General features: G+C 46.4%; 1 long non-coding RNA gene across 1 annotated transcript; it reads left to right on the top strand.

Annotated features, from left to right (window-relative positions):
* LOC110395061 lies at positions 7,043-18,371 on the top strand. The gene is made up of 3 exons (XR_002436132.1): positions 7,043-7,077; positions 13,874-13,962; positions 14,540-18,371. It is a non-coding gene; the product is annotated as an uncharacterized LOC110395061 (long non-coding RNA).

The following is a 19,591-nucleotide window of genomic DNA, read 5'->3' as shown; positions in this document are numbered from 1 at the left end:
ATCTCTCCCTCCCCGCCGTCCCCTCCGCTTTCCGCCGGAGCCGGGCGCTGCGATGGGGCGGCCCCTGCCCGGTCCCGGCCCGGCCCGGCCCCCGCCCTCCGCTCAGCGTCGCTCCGTTTCCTCCGCTGCCCCCCACCTGGGGACCGGCGGCTGCCGGGTCCGGCGCGGGGAGGAAGCGCGGAGCCCCCCCGCCCCCAGCCTCTTCCGCACTCTCGGTCTTTCATATAGAGGCTTTTTCTGCCTCAAGACCCTGGGCAGTCAAAGGCAGCGCTGCCGCCTATCTCTTTCTTCAATCTCTCTTTCTTTTTTTTTTCCTACTTTCCTCGCAGACCCCCCTGCAGCCGGCCGAGAGAACAGCGGGGATAGAGGGGGGGCGAGAGGGAGCCAGAGCTGCCCTATGTCCTTTCCCCACCGGGGCACGAGCTGAGGCTGCCACTGCCGCTGCCCCGACCCGTGACCGCCGCCCCCGGGCTGCAGAATCGCCGGGACGCGGTGCGAAGGGAAAGTCCCCCCGCGGCTAAGATTAAATGGGGGAAAACAGGCGTCGGGGCTCCGCTTCGGAGATCGTCTCCCCGGAGGCACAGCGGGGGGGTCACCCGTGATGGCGAACGGCGTTTGCCGGAGGGAACGGGTCGCCGAGGGGGCAGAGAGGATAGGTGCCGGGGGGGCACAGGGCTGCTCTCGGCTAACGGAGCAGCAACAAACCGGGGACGGGAGGGGCAAAGCAGGCGGGGATGCTGCGGGGGTGGGAAGGACGCGCTGCTGTGTGTGCGGGTGTCCGTGTGTCCGTCCGTCTGAGCGCAGCCCCGTGCTGAGAGCTCGCTGGTGGGTAGGGGCGGGGGGGCCGGTCTCAGACAGTGACCTGCAGCTGAGTGGAAGCAGGCTTTTTCCATCAAACTCTGCCTGGATACCACACACAGAGCCCAAGTGTCAGTTTACTGCCCTGAGCCCGGCTCCTTTTCCCTAAGCTCCGCAGTAATTAGACAAAGAAAACCTAAATTAACTGAACAGGCGTCGACAGCTTCCTCCAGATCACCGCTCCTCCGTACATGGGAATGTGTCCGAAAATGGCTCGGTGGTACCTGAGAGTAGGATAAGCGAACACGGCGGGTCCGGCAAGGTTTACTACACGCTGTTCATAGAAAATAATAATAAAAAAGACGGATCTGTCGGTAGATCGTGCGCACCTTTCCCGAGGCGTCGGTTTCAAATTTTCCCAACGCTAATTAAAAACGAATGAACAAACAAACAAACAAACAGGCAAACAGAACAGATATCTTTTATTTCTCCTGGAGGGGACGGGGAGGCCGACGCGGAGCCCCTGAACCCGCTGCAAGGAGCGATCCGCGGCGTTTTGAGAAAACCCGTGGTTTGGTGCGTCCCCACCCGCCCCGCTCCGGTCCTCCGGTCGCGGCTGGCCCCGCGAGTGCCACCGCCGGGGGCTGAGCGCGTTCCACTTGCTGGGGGAGACGCCATCTAAAAGGACCCCAGCTGCCCCCGTTCGGGCCGCCTCGTCGGGTCGGAGAGGGGCGATGACTTCCCGAGCAGATGCCACCGCGCAGGGACGAGCCCTCGTTTTCTCCACGGTGCAAAGAAGAGGGGACACGGGGCTTCGGAGGTGCTTCGGAGCCCCGTGGTTAAACCTAAGAGCGTTCGCTGTTTGGTGCTGGAGGTGTTTATTTTGCTTGGTGTACCCATCTCTGGGCTGATCTAGGCTTTGGAGAACGACTGCTTTGTTTTGCCGGGGTGTACGGAAATTAAACTTTCTGGCAGATTTGGTTACTCAGACGTTGTTCTGTAATCATCGTTTTTATTCTAGGAAATCTCTTCCTTATTGCGGTTTCAGTTTTGCGTTCACACCGCGGTCCTCTCCGCTTCGGGGCTGAATGAAACAACGGAGCCCAAACCCGTTGAGAAAATGGGAGAGAAATAAGAAAGATAAATGTTTACGGCTATCTGGGAGCCCTCGCTTTTATTTTTCATTAAAAAAATATATATTTTGTTTCTCCTTTTGTTCTCCGCCCCTTCCCCTTTTTTTAACTTCAGGCTCGGAGGCGTTTTTTCAATTAAATCCAAGCCCGAAACTCCAACAAATCCCCCCCGCCCCCCAGCGCTGTACAAGTGTGTTTCCTTAAGCCCCGGCGGATTTCCCTCCCTCTGTCCGAGTCGGGGTGCTCCAGCTCCATCCCGCACAGCGGCTGCCCGAGGGCCCTCCCGCACGGAGGCATTTCTTGGCCCGGGGGGGCCCAGCGCCCGCAGCACAGCGCCCACCGCGGGGGCACAGAGGCCGGGATGGGGAACCGTGCCCCGTCCCTTTGCTGCTCCGGGACCTTCTGACTCCTTGGGAGTGACGCATCCCATGACTGAGTCCCAGAAGGCTGCCACCCAGGGGGTGGCCACACAGGTTGGGCTGCCTGCCCGTGGGGGTACTCTGGGACATATTTCAGCAGTGCTTGGGGATGGGGGAAGCTCAGCCCGAGTTGTGATGGCAGAGGCTGTGGATTAGTAGGATGGCACCATTCGCTGCCCAGCTCTCTGGTTCGGCGCGGCTTCGGTCAGCGCCCGAGGAAGGAGAATAACAGCGTTAGGGCTCGCAGCCAGCCGCAAGGGCAGCACCCATCGCTCCCGGGGCAGTGTCTTTCAGCTGGTGACATAAGAGGTGCCACCCGACGCCCCGGCAGCACGAAGACATCCTCCCCGCGGCCCGGTTCTGCCGTCACCGCTCCCATCCCCGCATCCCTTCATCGGGCGGAGCTGTGGCCGAGGGTCACCCGACGGCCCCCGAGCAGCCGCCCTCGGGAGTGACAGAGAAGAGCTGCGGGCAGCGGAGCGCCCACAGACAATAATAGCGCCGGTTTGGGGTTTTGTGCCTCCCCCCCACCCCACCGAGTGCTCCCACCGAGTGTTTGTGCGAGGGGGACTTTGCTTTTCCTACGCCAGATGCCAATGTTAAAGGTGTCCCCTCCCGGTTCTGCACTTCCCGGAGCATCAAAATAAGCCCCCCGCAGCGGTCAGGATATAGGTCACCTCTTTAAAAGGAAACGCGGCCCTTCCAAAAATATAAAACATCTTTGACGTAGGAAAAAAGAAAAAAAAAAAAAAAAGGAGAGAGAGAAAAAAAAGCTCTTTTGTCTGCGAGCATCCTCTGTGTCTGTAAATAAAACGGGACGGGCGCGGGGTGAAACGAGCGGAAAGTTGCGGGGTGCGCGCAGGTACGGGGCTCTGCGCCCGCTCCGGGGGTTGCGGGAGCGCTGCACGGCCCCTCCGGACCTGGAGGCGAGGGTCAGCCCGAAGCGAGGGGCTGCGGGGCTGATGGAGAACGCATCTCGCGTCGGAGTAGGGGCTCCGGTCGGGGCGGGTCCGCGGGCGCGGAGGGGAGCTCTGCCCGCCGCCGGGAGGGCGGTAATCAGGAGCAGGTTTCGCCGCTCGCTCCTTCCTCCCCATCCCCGCCCTCCCTTCTCCCCAGACCCCCCCGCCCCCCGCCTTCCGTGCGAGGTTTTCATTAATTTTTAAGTGAAGCCCGTAAAACAGAACGAGCCGCTCAAAGGTAGGGCCGAGTTACTGGACGCCGCCTCACCGCGCGATTTACGAACAGAGGTTGGAAAAAAGTAATAAGCCGAGCTCGCACCTCGGCAGCGGGGCTGCCCGCAGCCCCTTCCCCATTCACACCGCAGCACACCTCCGCAGCCCCTCGGATCAAAGGGGAACGGGGGCGGCGGTGCCTCCGGGTCCCCCCCGCAGACGCTCCCGTCGCCCCTTCTCTCTGCGCCTCCTCCATCCGGGAGTGTTTTATGGATGAGCCGCCTCGGAGCCCCGAAGGCAGTGTCCTCGAAGGGTTTGGACAGTCCATCAGCCGTCGCTTTCGGTATCCGCTTCCTCCCTTCCAAGCACGATTCCCGCACAGCACTCAGGGAGGGGAGAGAGTACTTGAGAGCAGGGCAGCTTCATAACCAACGTCAGAACCACACCGTTGACCTTCGGGAAACACGGAGTCCGGGCCCCAAACCCCTCCAAATGATTTCTTTCTTTCTTTTTTTTCTCTCTATTATTATTATTATTATTATTATGTAACTTTCTCTGCTACCGTTATTGCTTGGTTTCCCACATGCACCGGGGCATTGCAGATCCACTTCTTCTTCCACAGCAGTGGAAAACAACGACAACAACAAACAGCAACAACAAAAAACCCATATGTATGTATATGTATGTATATGTGTATGTGTATATGCATACGTATGCGCATATGTATATGTATGCATATGTGTATACGTATATACACATACATGCATACACATAGACATATGCATATACATAAAACTATATATAAGAGGAGCGAGGTGTCAAAACGATGCTCCCCGCTGCCCGCTGCTCCCTGAGCACAGAGGTGCCCCTCGCAGCTGCAGTGCCCCAGAGCAGGACGGCTCCCCTCCCCGCCGCCAGGACCCCCCCGTGCCTCGGCCCAGCGGCTCCGCTGGGTGGCGCTGGGCCCCTGGAAATGGGGGTCCCGGCCCGGCCCCACCTGCGGGAGCGCACGGCCCCGGCACCTCCGGACCCCACAAGTGAGCTGTCGGGCGGCAGCCGGCTGGCTTCGTCCCGATGCGCACCTTTCCCCTGCAGTTCGGGGGCTGCTGGACAGCCAACACGTGTATACTTCCCAGAGAAGACGCAGGGGCCGGACCCACGGAGCCCCCCCGGGGATGCGCGGGGTGCCCCGGGCGCAGGGAGCAGCCCAAGGGCCGGGGAGGGTGGATGGGGGCAGCGATGAGCAGTAGCGGGTAGACTCGGAGGCGTCTGGTCGGCACCTTTTTTCCTTTTCCGTTTCCTATTCCTTTTCCCATTCCCATTTTCTCTTTCCCTTCCCCCTTCTCTTTCTGCATGCAGAGACCACCACCCTCTCCCCGCTCAGACAGCACCATCCTGCCTTTGCTATTACACATGAAGACGCTTTCTTCCCTTCAGCCAGAGCACGCAGTAGCAGTACACTTCACTCCTTTATAGCTTGTTATTTAGATGTGGCACTGAGGGACATGGTTAGTGGGCATGGTGATGATGGGTTTATGGTTGGACTTGATGATCTTAGAGGTCTTTTCCAACCTGAATGATTCTATGATTCTATATGGGAGGTGGGCTGCATTGAACACTCTCTTTCTGGGGCCTCACCCTCACTTGCTGGTAGAAGGGATCTGGGTAAGAAAGAACCATGGTGGCCCTGCCCATCTGCTGGGATTTTGGTCTGCCATTGGAAAGAAAGGGTCCAGAAAGAAGCGTGGCCCTGTGAGGGCGCGGCATAACTCCTGGAGTGGGGAGTGGTGCTGTGTCAGTGAGAAGGTGAGCTCCCAGTGTGTGGGGTTGGGACAGATGTGGGTTCCTTTCTGCAGGTATCTTCCTTATTTACTGCTCGAGGGTTGCCAATGGGGGCTGCAGAGAATGAAGACCGACATCGTGTCTTTTATGTACTTACTCACATTCCGCAGTTACTTGAGTGAGGCTTTTTTCCTCTCTTCCTGTTCTCATGAAAAAAAAAAAAAGAGAAGTAACTTATCATTTTAACAGAAAATATCCTATCTCTCCCCTCCAAATTGAGTCTGACTGCAAATTTACTCTGGGAAGCACTGGGCCCAGGAGGATGTGCCCTTTTCCCCAGGACAGAAGAATGCTGGTGGAGCAACTGATTGGGAAATAAAGCTGCTGCCAAATTTGTCCTGCCAGTAACTAATTTATTCTCCAATGGATAACTTATTCCAGCTTCCGAAATCTGCAGCATGGATCCAAGGAGTGGTTTGGCTCAGTGGAGGCAGTGTGATCAGCCTCTGAGCTTCATACAAAAAATATGAATCTGATGCTGAGGGTGGAGATGTCATTGTCTTTGGAAGCTGGAGCCATTGTAGTGCTTCAGCCCATCCATCTCTCCAGGACATCTGCATATCCAGATTATTTGTATCTCTGGACTGTATCCCAATCATTGTCTTTCTTTTCAGCTTGCCTCCAATTTTATCCCAAAGTTATTTATTCTCAGAAATTGGACCTAGCCCAGTGAAGCGGTGCGTTCTTAGCCAAAAGTTAGGAACAGCAATCTCATCTCCAGTGTCTTAGACACTAAATGGGAAATTATAGGAAAAAAATAGTATAGGTACAGACATACGTTTACACACATACATCCTTTACTCATCTATCTTTACATGAACCTACTAAAAAGAGCAGCCGAGACTGCCTGGCTATGTGTTAATGGAACAAGTGCCATGTACAAGGGTTTTTCTTGCCTTGTTGTTTTCCTCACCTGAAGCTTGCTTCAGGTCCAGCACAGTCTTTCAATCAGCGAAGCTGAATCGATTTTTCAGCATCCCAATTGCCACCACTGATGTCAGAATGACAAGAAGAGATGAAATCTCTGCCAATCTATGTTGAAAATGGGACATAGACCTGAGCTAGGTCTGATTTAACAACATTTATGTTGATGTTATGTAGAACGGATACACTGGTGATGTCTGTTATGGGCAGAAAGGATGTGTTGAACTATAAGGATATGTTGAGCTATAAGAAAGAAGGGGACAGACTCTTTAGCAGGGTTTGTTGTGACAGGAGAAGGGGAAATACATCCAAACTAAAAGAAGGGAGATATAGACTGGATATAAGGAAGACGTTTTTACAATAAGGGTAGTGAAACACTGGAATAGATTGCCCAGAGAGGTGACGGATGCCCTGTCCCTGAGGGCACTCAAGCTCAGGCTGGATAGGGCTCTGGGCAACCTAATCTCACTGTAGGTGTCCCTGTTCATTGCAGAGGAGTTGGACTAAATGGCATTTAAGGGTCCCTTCCAACTCAAACGATTCTGTGATTCTATGTGGCAGGGTAAATTGTAATCCATAGTGGAAATACTAAGTCACGGCCTGAACCTGTGAGTGAGCATCTGGTGGGAGGGCAGGGCCAACCCAGGGGAGCTCAGGTGCAAGCAATGCATCTGAGTGACTGGAAGGGGTGGAGCCAGGATCCACCCCTTATCAGACCTCATTTAAGAGTTGGCAGTGGAGGCAAAGGTATTTTGCTGGAAATCCATGCTTACTGGGGGCTTTTCAAAGGTAACTAGGTTTTCTTTCTTTGTTTCTGCATTTATGGCTGTTGTGCTGGGGCTTCTTCTCATTTGCTGCAGCCTAGGATTGTGTTGCTCTCCTATTATTGCTGTACTTTCCACCGTGTTTTAGCATTACATTCTCATATAAAGGAACAGGTGAAGTCCCCAGTTTAGGGAGTTGGAGGCATGTGAGAGAAACCTGATGGTGCTCATCTTACTTGTGTGTCCTACTCCTTTTTGGGACTTCTAATATATGTCATGATGAGTGTAGGGAAATTCCCAGTTTTGAAGATTTTTGCCAGCTTGACCTTTATTACCTGCCCTGATGCATCACTGAGCACCCTGAATTGCTGATGAGTTATCTGCTGCCCTGGTTAGATCTGGTGGCGAAGGAAGGAGAGCCTGAAAGGCTGAGCCAAGAGTGGCTGCTGAGAGTAAGGAAAGATGTAAGAGATAAAGAGATCCTGTGTTAATCCTAAAACTCAGTACTACATCCAGAGCAATCTTGCTGGGCAAGATAATAGGATTATTTCTCCTTCTGGCAGCCTTGGTTTTTCCACTCACTTGCAGTGCCATAATCAAGAAGTAATTCTGGTAAGCTAATGAAATTATGCTAGTGTAAGTCTGATACACAGAGCTTATTGGAGCCAATGGAACTCTTACTACAAACATGAGTAAAAGCAGGAAAAAGGCTTAAAGCTTTTCCCCATTTTGTACGTTATTTATTTAGCAGCATTAATCAGTTGTAATATCTCAGTGCTATTGGAACTGTGCAGACGCATTGAAAAAAGTGGAAGTGGTGCAGTTATTTTTGGTCTTGTGCCATTGGGTGCAGTCCATTTCTGTGGCCTTGAGCTGGTTCCCCATGAAACCACAATGAGAGGGTGTTCGATTGGCTTTACTGTCAGGAGCTGGGGTGGAGTTTAAAGTAGCTGACAAGTGCATTAGAGAAAATAAATAGATGTGGAATGCTTGGGAAGCTAGCTCAGTCAGAGCTGGAAAATCATTTGGACTGCTGTGAGAAGGAATATTTGAGAAAGGGATTGGGCAGGAAAGTGCTTGGGTTGGCTAGTGATCCCTGATGCTGAGCTCATTTTTCTATGTATTTGTGTAATTACATTATTTGGAGCTACTGTGGGACAAATGACAAACAACACCTGGGCACAAAGCCTTTTCAGAGTGTTGGAGAAATCACTATAGCAGCAAATAAAATGCTTATAGTTGAAAAATAAAACAGCATGCAGTAATTGAGGGAAATAGCACACACTACATTGAACATATTTTCCCCCTATTTAAAATACAATTGTGTGAGCCAGCGTAACTGTTTTCTCAAGAAGCTCCTGTAGGCATCTTATGATCCAACAAGGTCAGCAGCACTTCTGTCTCAGACCTTGATTGAACCTGGATGAATCACAGAATGGTTTGGGTTGGAAGGGACCTTTAAGATCACCTAGTTCCAACCCCCTGCTATAGGCAAGGACGCCTCCCTCTAGACCAGAGTGCTCAAAGCTCCATGAAGTATTCAGATGAAAACTTCGCAGTAGAAGAAAATTACAGTTCAGTACATGTTCCAATCATTTTGATAAAATGTGTAGTTTTCAAAAGCTAAAAACAGATCTGTTTGTTTCTATTTCTAGTTCTTTGTTTCTTCCCTTTTTTCTGGATTTTTTTTCCCTAGTGGATAAATGGGGAATGATAGAGCAGTGAGAATCATTTCCAGTTTGACTTCTGAACACTGTATGCATGTGTTTTATTTATAGGTTTACCCAGATAACTCTCAAATAAAACTAAGGACTGCACAGTTGTCCCTCTACATAGAACTCTATACCAAACATGTATGAAGGAATATGAAGGATGATTACTATCCAAGCCATATGATTTTTTTGGTTTACACAGAACTATTTAAACGATCTGTTCAATTGCTGGGGTGTATACACCAGTAGAATGATTACCTTTAAACTTTTGAAACAATATTTCAGCAACAATTTCCTTGTCTACAACTTTACAAGGCTGTAAATGGCTCCTGTGTGCATAATGAATGCTGACATCATAGGCCAGGGCTCTTACACACAGCAGGTTTTCCAGAACATTTATTAGCAAGTTACACCTTGAGGCGAAAGTAAACCCCCCAACTTTCTATTATAAATGTTACAATAAAAAGTTCCTTTGAGTTTTCCTAGCGCTCAGTGTTCCTCCTTTCTTCCAGTTCCAAGTTATTCTTTCTGTAGAGTATGTGAATTTGATACAGTCAGATTACATGGAAAATGTGTTTTGCTGCAGACATATTGGATATTAGCTATTGTTACAAGGTGTTTTTTATGGTGAGGCTTGGAGGACCAGTGTAGCAAGGTGATAGAGAACAAGATTTCTTGCTTTCACAGCACTGTGCTGGTGACTGTTGCTATTTCTGCATGGCACGTGTGTGCTGATTTTCTTCATCCAAGTGCTGGATATAACGAAGCTCCACTGTGTTACCATGGATAATTGCGAGGAGAAAGAGTCAAAAGGTGGAGGAGATACAGGCAAAGATAGGGTTGCAATGAAACAGTTCCTGTTCATGTTTCTCTTTGCCTGATGTTGCTGCCAGCCTACTTAACACTGTTATTTTAGATTCTCATATAAAACAAAAAACGGATGCAGCTGTGATTGTCTCTCTCCTCTGCTTTCCCACAACATGGTGTGGAGCAAGCCCAGGATTTGAGAGTACGAACATATTGAGCCAGATAAAACCCTGGTTTACAAGTGATTTCCTTCTGCTCACTTGTGTAGTTCCTAGCAGGTAGATGTGATTCCAAAAGGAGAAAAAAAACATCATTCTGTGCCCTACATTGCCACTGGGCAAGCCACTTCAATATTGAGTTCTAGACTATAGATAACCGAAGGTGATGGGGATGTTGATATTCAACAAGAAAGCATTTCAGTGTATGCTAGCTCCAAACCACAGGCTTTAAACGCTTTCCAAAATGGACTGCATGACTGAAAAAGGCAAATAGCAGCACATGCTGCTGTGTGCTCTCTTCACAGCTCCTTCTCAGAAGGGGTTTAGTGACAGCATGACCAGTACCTCACTGTGCACAAGAAACCTAGGCAGGGTGAACAGCTTTGTTCCTGCTGTTCTTTTCCTGTTAAGGTATTTACATAGACAGCTGCTTACTAAATGTATGATGCTGTCAAGCAACCATGCAAAAAAGACCCACTAACCCTGCTTCTGTTTTTAATGCTATTCTCCCTTCACTTTCAATTCTGCATATGCTTCTATGTTTCTGGGTCTCCCCTTGTCTGAATTTCCATATCCCACACTGAGAGTGTGTATCTAAGGCAAAAGGGCTGGATTTGCACTCTCCCTTTGTGCCTTTAGGATGAAAAGCTGTGAACCATGTGGAGCTGCTTTCTTCCTGAACTCCATTTCACCCAGGTCTGTGGAAAAGGAGAACTCTTGTATGAGAGGATTGAGACAAGCGTAGGCAGCCCCACATCTCAGTGCTATGCCTGTGCTCCTCTGGGGCAGCAGAATTCACTGCCAATGTGTCAGGAGATGTTTTTTCTAGCAAGCTGATACTCTTCTCCTTCCACTGTCTCATCAAGTGAGCATCAAAAATGATGAGAGAGTTTTGCTTGGCCCATTTCCTACGGCAGCAAAGCATCTTCCCAGCGTTGCCCCTCCTCCTCCCCAGCACACTGTAAGTTTCATTGTTGTAAAATAGGTTATCTAGAGGTCAGTAGGCTAACAGGTTGCTTGAATTTCCTAAAATTGTGCCTGTCCTTAAATGTGGTAAATGGGATTGTTTACACACGGCTCCGTGAACCTGGACCACTTGCTAAAAGCTGCACACAATGCAGCTATTTCTGCTTCTCCTCTCCCTTCCCCCTTGATGTTGGTACTCCAGCTTTCTGTGGGGGCTCATTAGGGTTCATAAAACACACTAGAGAAGCTGGCTGGAGACGCTCGTAATTTGACAGGTTCCCTGAGTCCACCATGTGGGACATGCAATAAAAATTAGTTAGAAAGAGATGTCCTCCATAAAAGACTTAATTGAAAGCATCCCCGATGGTCAAAAAGGTATTGAGAGGAAGGAACTGCAGTGACGCTCAAGTTTGCACTTGTTTTCTCTGACACTGATTTCCTGAATGGCTTTGAGCAAAGCTCTTAATATCTTCAGGGCTCCATTTCCTAACTATAAAATAGGGATAATAAGATTGTTGTCATTTATTGTCTGTCTCACTTATTTGGATTGAGTCCTTTTGCACAGAGCCTGTCTTCAACCAGCTGACACTACTCATGTGGTTGGTTGTTAAAGGTATCACTAGACTAGAAACCAAGCAACATCTCTATCCTCTCGATGGCTGCCGCACATCTCCTGTGAAGAAAGGTTGAGGGAGTTGGGCTTGTTTTGCTTGGATGAGAGAAGGCCTTCCAGTACTTGAAGGGAGCTTATGAACAGGATGGAGACTGACTTTTTATGTGGTTGGATAGTGAGAGGACAAGGGGGAATGGTTTTAAGCTAAAAGAAGGGAAATTCAGATTAGGTGTTAGAAAGAAACTCTTTACTCAAAGGGTGGTTGAGGCACTGGCACAGGCTGCCCAGAGAAGCTGAGGGTGCCCCATACCTGGAGTTGTTCAAAGCCAAGTTGGATGGGGCGCTGGGCATCCTGACCTGTACAAGAGCCCATTGTTATATTTCACTCACTTGGCTTCATTAACCCTCTGATCTCCTTAACCCCTCTCTACCCCAGCATACTTCCACTGGAAAAAAAAAAAAATCACTGATTCAGTTTTTTCCTTACATGCTTTCTCAATAAAAATGTGCCATTGAATGGTTGGCCCAATTCATATTCCAAACTAGAAACTTTCCACTGATGTCAATGGCTTTGGACTAAGTGCTAGGAGCAAGAAAGAACCCACTACCCAAAGTAATTTCTGACTTCTAAAATAGAAATAACGATAGAAAGTTATAGTTGCAGGGAGTGCTGTTTCTATGGCTTTGTGCTCCTCCTAAATGCAGTATTTAAACTCAGTCTTAACTTTGGCTCCTGTTTCATCTTCAAAATGCAGCATAGCTTGAACATAAAACAACCCTAGTATGTTTCATTGTCCATTTGTGCTATAGAGATGACATTACAAATCTCATCTTCTAAATGTCCTGTGACCAGGACATTGCATGTAAGAAAGACTGTGTAGGTTCGTAGGGAAATTTTGGGGCAGAAAAGCCAGTGAGACATCATTTCAGAGAAGGTGAAAGACCACAGGGTTTTTCAAAACTTCTGTTTACCTCAAGTGCACAGAACATTAAAAACCTCTCACTTGAATACTGGAAAGTGTATTATTGAATGTATGAGGTTCCTGTTTATGTGGGGGACAAATGGTCTACCATTGCTTCCAAGCTTGTATAAACATGAGAAACTACTTAAAGTGTCATTGCCTAACTGCTGTACTGAAGAAACTGTTTGTTTGGGGAGTTAGCTAGAGGAGGTGGATGCAAGGGCCCTGAGCAACCCAGCTTTTTCCAATGCATTGCTAACTAAGGCAGCTTTAAGAGTGAAGGTTGCTGGTACTGCTGTCTCTCTCTCTGGTTGATAAGCAGAAGAGTTGTTGCAGTGTGAGGCATTTAGAACACTAAAGTGATGGGTGGCTGGATGGATGTTGCTGCATGTGAGCCTGAGGGACCTGTCCCAGCAGAGAAGGAAGTATGATAACTGTGCTGTCGAAAAGGCTGTGTGTGATCAGAGACAGCCTTCTGAAGGGCACAGAAAATACCCCTCAGACTGCTTCCCCTGTTGTCTTGGATGGTAGAAGTTATTTAAGCCAAAGCAGAATGCTAGGTATGTGCTAGAGGGGAATGTGTAGCAGAACAAAGAGGCCTCACAGAGTTCTGCATTTGTTGGCAGTGAACCAGTGCTTAGCAAAGTAAGAAATAGATGTCAAATTATCAAAGTAGGGAAGGAATGTTTCTAGACAGAAGAAAATAGAACTAGGTTTGAAGAGACAAGTGATGAGAATCCACAGGTAAGTGAATAAAGAAGAAGGAAGAATGGGGAGCTGTGAGAAAGCTATCAGAAAGAGGACTGAGAATAATACTGTGGTGAGCTGAGCACTTGAAATATCTCTGTTAGTGCCAAGGGAATGGTGTTAAAAAAGAACTCAAAATTTTAGACCACAGCCAAAGTTATAAGAGGTACCGCAAAGACCTGGCAGATAGATTAAATGACTGCTGTGTCAGAATCCATTCTCCTGGAAGGGAGAGAGAAAGAGAAGGGGTGGATTGCTCTGGATGCCAAGAACCCGCATGCTTGCCGCACAGCAAAAGAGATGAGCAGCAAGTTCATTTAATGCTCCTGGGTATTAAAAGAAAAGGCACGGAAGTCTCCTGGAGGACACATAAATGAGTGGAGGAGGTAGAGGAGGATCTTGTTCTGAGTAACTACCAGAAAAATTTAAAAGTTATGCCATAGAGGAATTTTGTTAAAATATAATAGGACAAAAATCAAATTCTTGGAGCATGCTGGAAATAATTAACTGTGTAGGAATGTGGAGACAGCTGTAAAGACGACTGTATTTCTGAGTCTTATTGATTGGAGGAACTGACAAAGATACGAAGCTGAGGTAATTCATGTGAAGTGGTTGATGGAAAGTAACTTAGAAATGATACTAGTAGAGCACCTGACCTCTGAGGAGTGGTTCACATTGAAGCAGTGGAAGAAGACAATGATTAAAGTAGCTCTCCCCAGAGGGACGATTTTACCATTCTGAGGTGATACCTTGTAGTCCAGTTCTGCACACGATTGCATTATTTTTTCTTCTTGAGGATTTTAGCTTTTCCTGTACAAAGAAGATGCAAAGGATTACATGAATATATCTGTGAAGACCGTTTGGTTACTGAGAAGGGGAAAAATGGTAAGTTTTCATAGTGCTTATAAGACAAGTATAAATCATTTGTTTTCGTTTGCTTCACACTGTCAGCACTCTGTCATGACTTCAGAAGATCTTTCTGTCATTGCTACTGTGCTCTTTGGGAGTGGAGAATGGGAGTATCCAGGTGTGTGCTGGTGTTATCTTAAAAGGCACCTGCAGGCTGCAGTGTTGCCTTGATAATCTGCGCACCTCTACAAGTGTTTTGCTTGTTTTTTTTCTTGATGGGCATGCCAATTAAGCAAGCAGTTCAATGAATGATTACATTCTAACTAAGAAAACTAGTTACACATTTCAGTCCATGTTCAAGTTATTGGGGAGGAAGAGCAATGTGAGTTTTTGCCACTTAAAATAGCAGTGTGTGTGCTCTTATGACATAGGTTTAAGAGTCACAAGCTGTATGAGATGTGGTGATCTTTCTATTGGAAGGAAAATCCCTTTTGGCTTACATTCTTCTCCAACAAGTATCAAAAATTCCCCTTGATCCAAAAGATGTTCATCTTTATGTCTAAGCATATAGGAGAAATAACGTTAAATCCTTTCTTGTCTTTTCATTTCACAGGATGTGTAGTACCTAAACAAAAGGAGGGCCATATGTCAGCTATAGTAATCAGGTCCTCCTTTTGCAAGGGCAAATGGTAGAAAAGATTGTTGAGCCTCCCTATCTGTGCAGAAAATGGTTAGCACATCCAGAGGTGGTTTTTGAAGAGCAAGGAAGATTGAGTATCCCAGCAAAAACAAATTGACGTGTTAGTTATTTGGGAAGGGGGTTATAACTGGTGAGTGGGCCTCCCCGTGGAGGTGAGACCTCATGCAGTGTGTCTGGTCCAGGCATGCAGACCAGAGCCTCAATGGTCCCTGCTCTGCTCCTCCCCAACAGCAGAAACCAGAGCAAAAGGACTTACAGATAGTAACAGGGTATCTAAACTCTACTTAACTCTGTGCCATGATGAGCTTGTGTTTGGAAAGGTTGTGGAAGTGTGTGCTGTGCAGCCCTTGGATGAAGCCACACTTATGACTTGAATTCAGGGGACTGTGGGCTGAAGGAGAGGTTATGAAGCTGGAGAGACCAGGACTGCTTCACCAGTCCCAAGTGCCTCAATGACCGTCAGACCTGGGTCTTGCAGATGTGGCAGAAACCAAGCGAAGAGAACTGTAGAAGCTTTTCTGGGACAAAGCAAACCACCTGGATCCTACCAATTCATTAAATGGCCTTTAGGTGATTAGGAAGAAGAATAACAACTGGACCCTACCTTACTGTGATAGTTCAGGTTCTGAAGGCTTGTGTTCTGAGATGAATTTTCTCACTTTATTTCCCCAGAAGAGATGATGTTGTCGGGCACGTCATAAGTGCTACAGAGCAGATCTTCAGTTGTGGAACTTTTTAAACAGATGCTGCAGATTTTGCCTGGCCAAATCAATCCAAAGTCTGTTTTTTTTTCCTTTTGATATCATGTTTTCCAGATCAATGTGTAAAACTCTACACTGGACAACACTGTTTTTTGTCTATAGTACATGTCTTTTCCACAGCCTGTAACTTGTCTGAAAGAAAAACAAAACCACCTGCAAGCTTACAGATGATTTGTCTCACTAGGCTATATGCTCTTATCCAAAGGCCGCCTTGATGGCTAGGATTAGGCTGTCCTTTAACAGTTGTATCTACATTTCTGTTCTTCGGATATTATCTTCCTGTTAAAACTGTACAGCTGGTCATGTGTTTTGCATTTTCTGCAATGTAAAAACTGTGTAAGTATGCATACATTCACCTTCACCTGAACAGTTCCAGGTACTGCCTGCAACTTGTGCTAGGACTGGTTGCACAGGGCAGCGTTCTTCAAAATTGAAGCATCTAGAAAGCCCAGAAGTTAAAGGCCTAGAAAGCATCTGAACCTGTGTTTGGGAATTGATGGCCAACTTCCTTTTTGGAAGGATGTAAAGCCAATGCTACTGCCACCGAAACTTGTACCAGGTTTGAGTTCTCAGCTCTAAGAGGGACAAATGTCTACTTTTATTTCCTCCTTAGTCCTTCACAGTTCATTTTCTAGCCCCAAAAAGCCTTGAAAGGAAACTGTCCAACATGGAAAATAGTGAATGTTGGACCCAAAGCACGTTGAAATCTGTGAAAGTCACTGTGATGGGCTTTGGATCAGATCCTGAGTAAACCCATTCTTGGATTGCCACCTCTGGTCATAATGGCCCTTTGTTCTGCCTTTTAATGACTAATTATTGTTATAAAAAGCCTTATGTAATTTCTGGCATGGTTAGACATCATATATGAGAGGTGCATAATCTTAGAAATGCTCTAGCTAGTTTCTTGGGTTGTGTAACAAATAATTATGGAATCTCACTGAGCTTTGCTTTATTATTATACAGCTCTGGGCTCTTTCCTCCACTAACTTTACATGCTTGTTAATATTTAAGCTATCTTGTAGCTTGGGTAAGTCGTAATGACTTTTTTGTTACTGAGCTAATATTAAACAAAAGAAGCTGTTGGGGGAAAGGGGAAAAGATATGATGGATGTTATGTTCTCCTGAAGGTGCTTTTCCTTGCTTTAATAGCTTTTGGCCGATTTACAAATATGAAATAGGAATCTCTTCCAAAGCCTTCCTTCAGTGCCTCTCCAGATAATCAGAAAGATAGAGTCCTCTTTACAGCAGATTGGGTAATGGTGGACATGCCCTGAAAAATAAACTTGTTTTAAATGTAGATGACACTTCAAGATTTTTTTGGTAATCAAAACAAAAATATTTTGCCAAAGCCTATTAAAATCAGACTACAGAAATCCAGGCTCACAGAAATGTCCCAAAGATTTCTGCCACTTTATATAAATAGTGGACAAGATAGCTCTTGTTCCTTTTTCTTCAGTCTCATACTGTTCCATGGATGGTGGAGTGTGAGGATCTCCTGTAGGAGTTCCAAGCATGCTGCTGTCAGCCTCATCCTGCTTCCACTAGCTTTCATAGTCTTCTGAGGGACCTCAGGTCCAAATATTGAGGTTGGAAGAGACCACAAAGATAATTCAGTCCAACTGTTGTCTACAACTCCCTCCTACAGATCTACAAACTTGCATAAAGCCAAAGAGACAGAACCACACATCTAATATTGATGACACATGTGGGTCCAAGCTGATCTATCAAATCTGGGGTATTTCTGACTTTTTGATGTGTAGGACCTCAAACTTTAAAAAAAAAAAAAAAGGCAGCAGGTGGGGCTCTGAAACAGTAATTCTCACAGGAGAGAGAAGCTTTGATTTTTATTTTTTCTCTCCTAATGAAAATGAAAGGACCATAGCCAGTACCAGTTGGGAAAAAAAACAACAATAGTTTTGAGTAAATGTTATTTGTTCACGACTATCAATTCAACATTTGTTTGGATAATATAGATCCAGGGTTTGCTCAGCTCTCAACTGCTCTTTGTGGTTCCAGGTCTCCCATTCCTGTGCACTTCTCACCAACTCTACATCTCAAGGGGTTACGGTAAATGAGGAGTCCACACATGGTTCAGACAAGGAAGGAATGTACTATATATCAAGACATCTCTTGGGAGATAATGATAGAAGTTTCTCTTGTAAGAGAAAGGTGCTTAGAGGAATGACTCCTAATTTCTCTCAGCTGATACTATTGATCCTGAGCTCTGTAATTATGTGGCATGTTCAGCAGAATAGCAAGGGATACTTCTTCATTTGACACAAGGCTAACTGTGGAATTTGGCTGAAAGAGTTGATATGGACTCAAAAAGCGATGGGACAAGTTTGTGAGGGTAAAGTTCTTGAAGGCTGTTAAATAAAGGGCCCTGTTATGACTTTGGAATACCCAAAGCTTCGTGCAGGGTATTTCAGCATCCTTTGTGGGTACAGGACAGGAGACAAAGTTGTCTCTTGGGTTTGATTGAAATGTATGGGATAGGAGGTTGGGTGGTGAACAGTGTAGTCAGCTCTGCCATCATCAGTGAAGATGTGCACTGCCATTCAGAAAAGAGACTTGCTCCCTGATTTCTCATGTCAGAAGGCTGAATTCCCTCCTCTTTGCAACCTGTAGGTCTTTCTCTAATTACAGAGCAAGAAATTGGCTCTCTGAATCCTTTTGCATACAAAATCTTTCTTCCTCATAGCACAACTTGCATCCATGAAACAGTACTTGCAGGTTTAAGCTTTTACTTTCTTGTATCTATTGGCCCTGTATTCATAGTACAGATGAAACCAAGTTTAGCCTACACTTGTATAGAGTGTATACATAGAGCTTTTTTTGCCAAGGTAACCTTGTTATTTAAGTGAATAGAAATATGTACTTTTTGTGCAGTCAGAAAAGTACAAAATTCAGTCACCTTTGTCATGTTAATATAAATGACTAACTGCTAAATAACAGACTTGCATTTGTAAATGTGAGTATATCGTTTGGGTCATGTGTATTCAATGTCTGAATATGAACTACTTTATTGAAATTACATCACATGGTAGTCCTACAAAATTATTTTTTATATTTTTCCCTTATTTTTTTTAGGAAGGCAGTAAATAAGGCAGTTACTGGAGGGAATAAAACTAACAACAAACTGACGCAAGTATATGAACATCTATCAGGTCGCTCTGAATAAAAATAATACAAATGAAACTTTAAGGTACAAAAGAATTTCAATGAAAATATGTAAATTCTATTTTAAAGTTATCAAACTTTTATTTATATTCAATCTTTATCTCTGGAAGAGAGCCTTATGCAAATATAGCTACCAAACTTTTCTGCAAGTCTATACATGTAAATAGCTCAGAGGTTAGGTCTGTTTTCAAGCTGATATGGATGATGATCACTATACAGTAATCACATCTGTAACTTGAACAGTAGTTGAGTTTACATGATAGAAAAGGATGATAACGTATCTGTGTATTGATGGGGCAGAAGTGAACCCTCAGGGTGCTGTGCTGAGAGCTGCCCACGGTGATAAGAGTGTTTAAGTTGGAAACTTTTATAAACCTCTTGACTTGAGACTGATGTGCTGCCAGAGCTGCTGCAAGACCTTCATAGGACTACAGGTTCCTACTTTCTGAAGGTGCTTCCAGTTGTGCCTGTGGATGATAGCTGATCATACTGAGAGGCAGCAGTTGGTAGGGCTTGGGCAAGTCTGCTATTCCTTCTGGCAGTCTGCCGAGCAGTTGCAGTAAGATGAGTATGAATCATCACTCTGGACTTCAAGTCTGTCCCCAGAGTCCAGGACCTCATACACGAGGGGGTAGCTTTCCTCTGTTTTGCTGTGGAATGAGGAGTGACTGATCCTGGCTATCAAACTGCTGCCTGCTGTCCTTCACCATGAAGGATGGGAGTACATATTTTGAAGGATTAGTTTTCTTATTTAATGTCCATCAATGATATTTTTTGCTGGGGGACCTGGACTGGCAGATCTTTGAGTGTTGTTCTATGATTTCACCTCCCACTGGAGTCAGAAGGCTCCATTCCTTAATGATGAGGAAGGCATAGCATTCATGATATCATCAAAATGATGGAGACTTAGCCTGTCTGGGGCAGAAACTTGCGGAGTTTGTGCACTGTTAATGCACAAAAGCAGGCACATTTGTTTCTTTAACCTATTCTTTGTTATGTGATGGAAAGCCTTGGAAAACCTGGT

This window comes from Numida meleagris, chromosome 2 (genome assembly GCF_002078875.1).
Source record: "Numida meleagris isolate 19003 breed g44 Domestic line chromosome 2, NumMel1.0, whole genome shotgun sequence".
In the NCBI taxonomy this organism is placed as follows: Eukaryota; Metazoa; Chordata; class Aves; order Galliformes; family Numididae; genus Numida; species Numida meleagris.
This window is presented reverse-complemented; position numbering and strand designations above follow the sequence as displayed.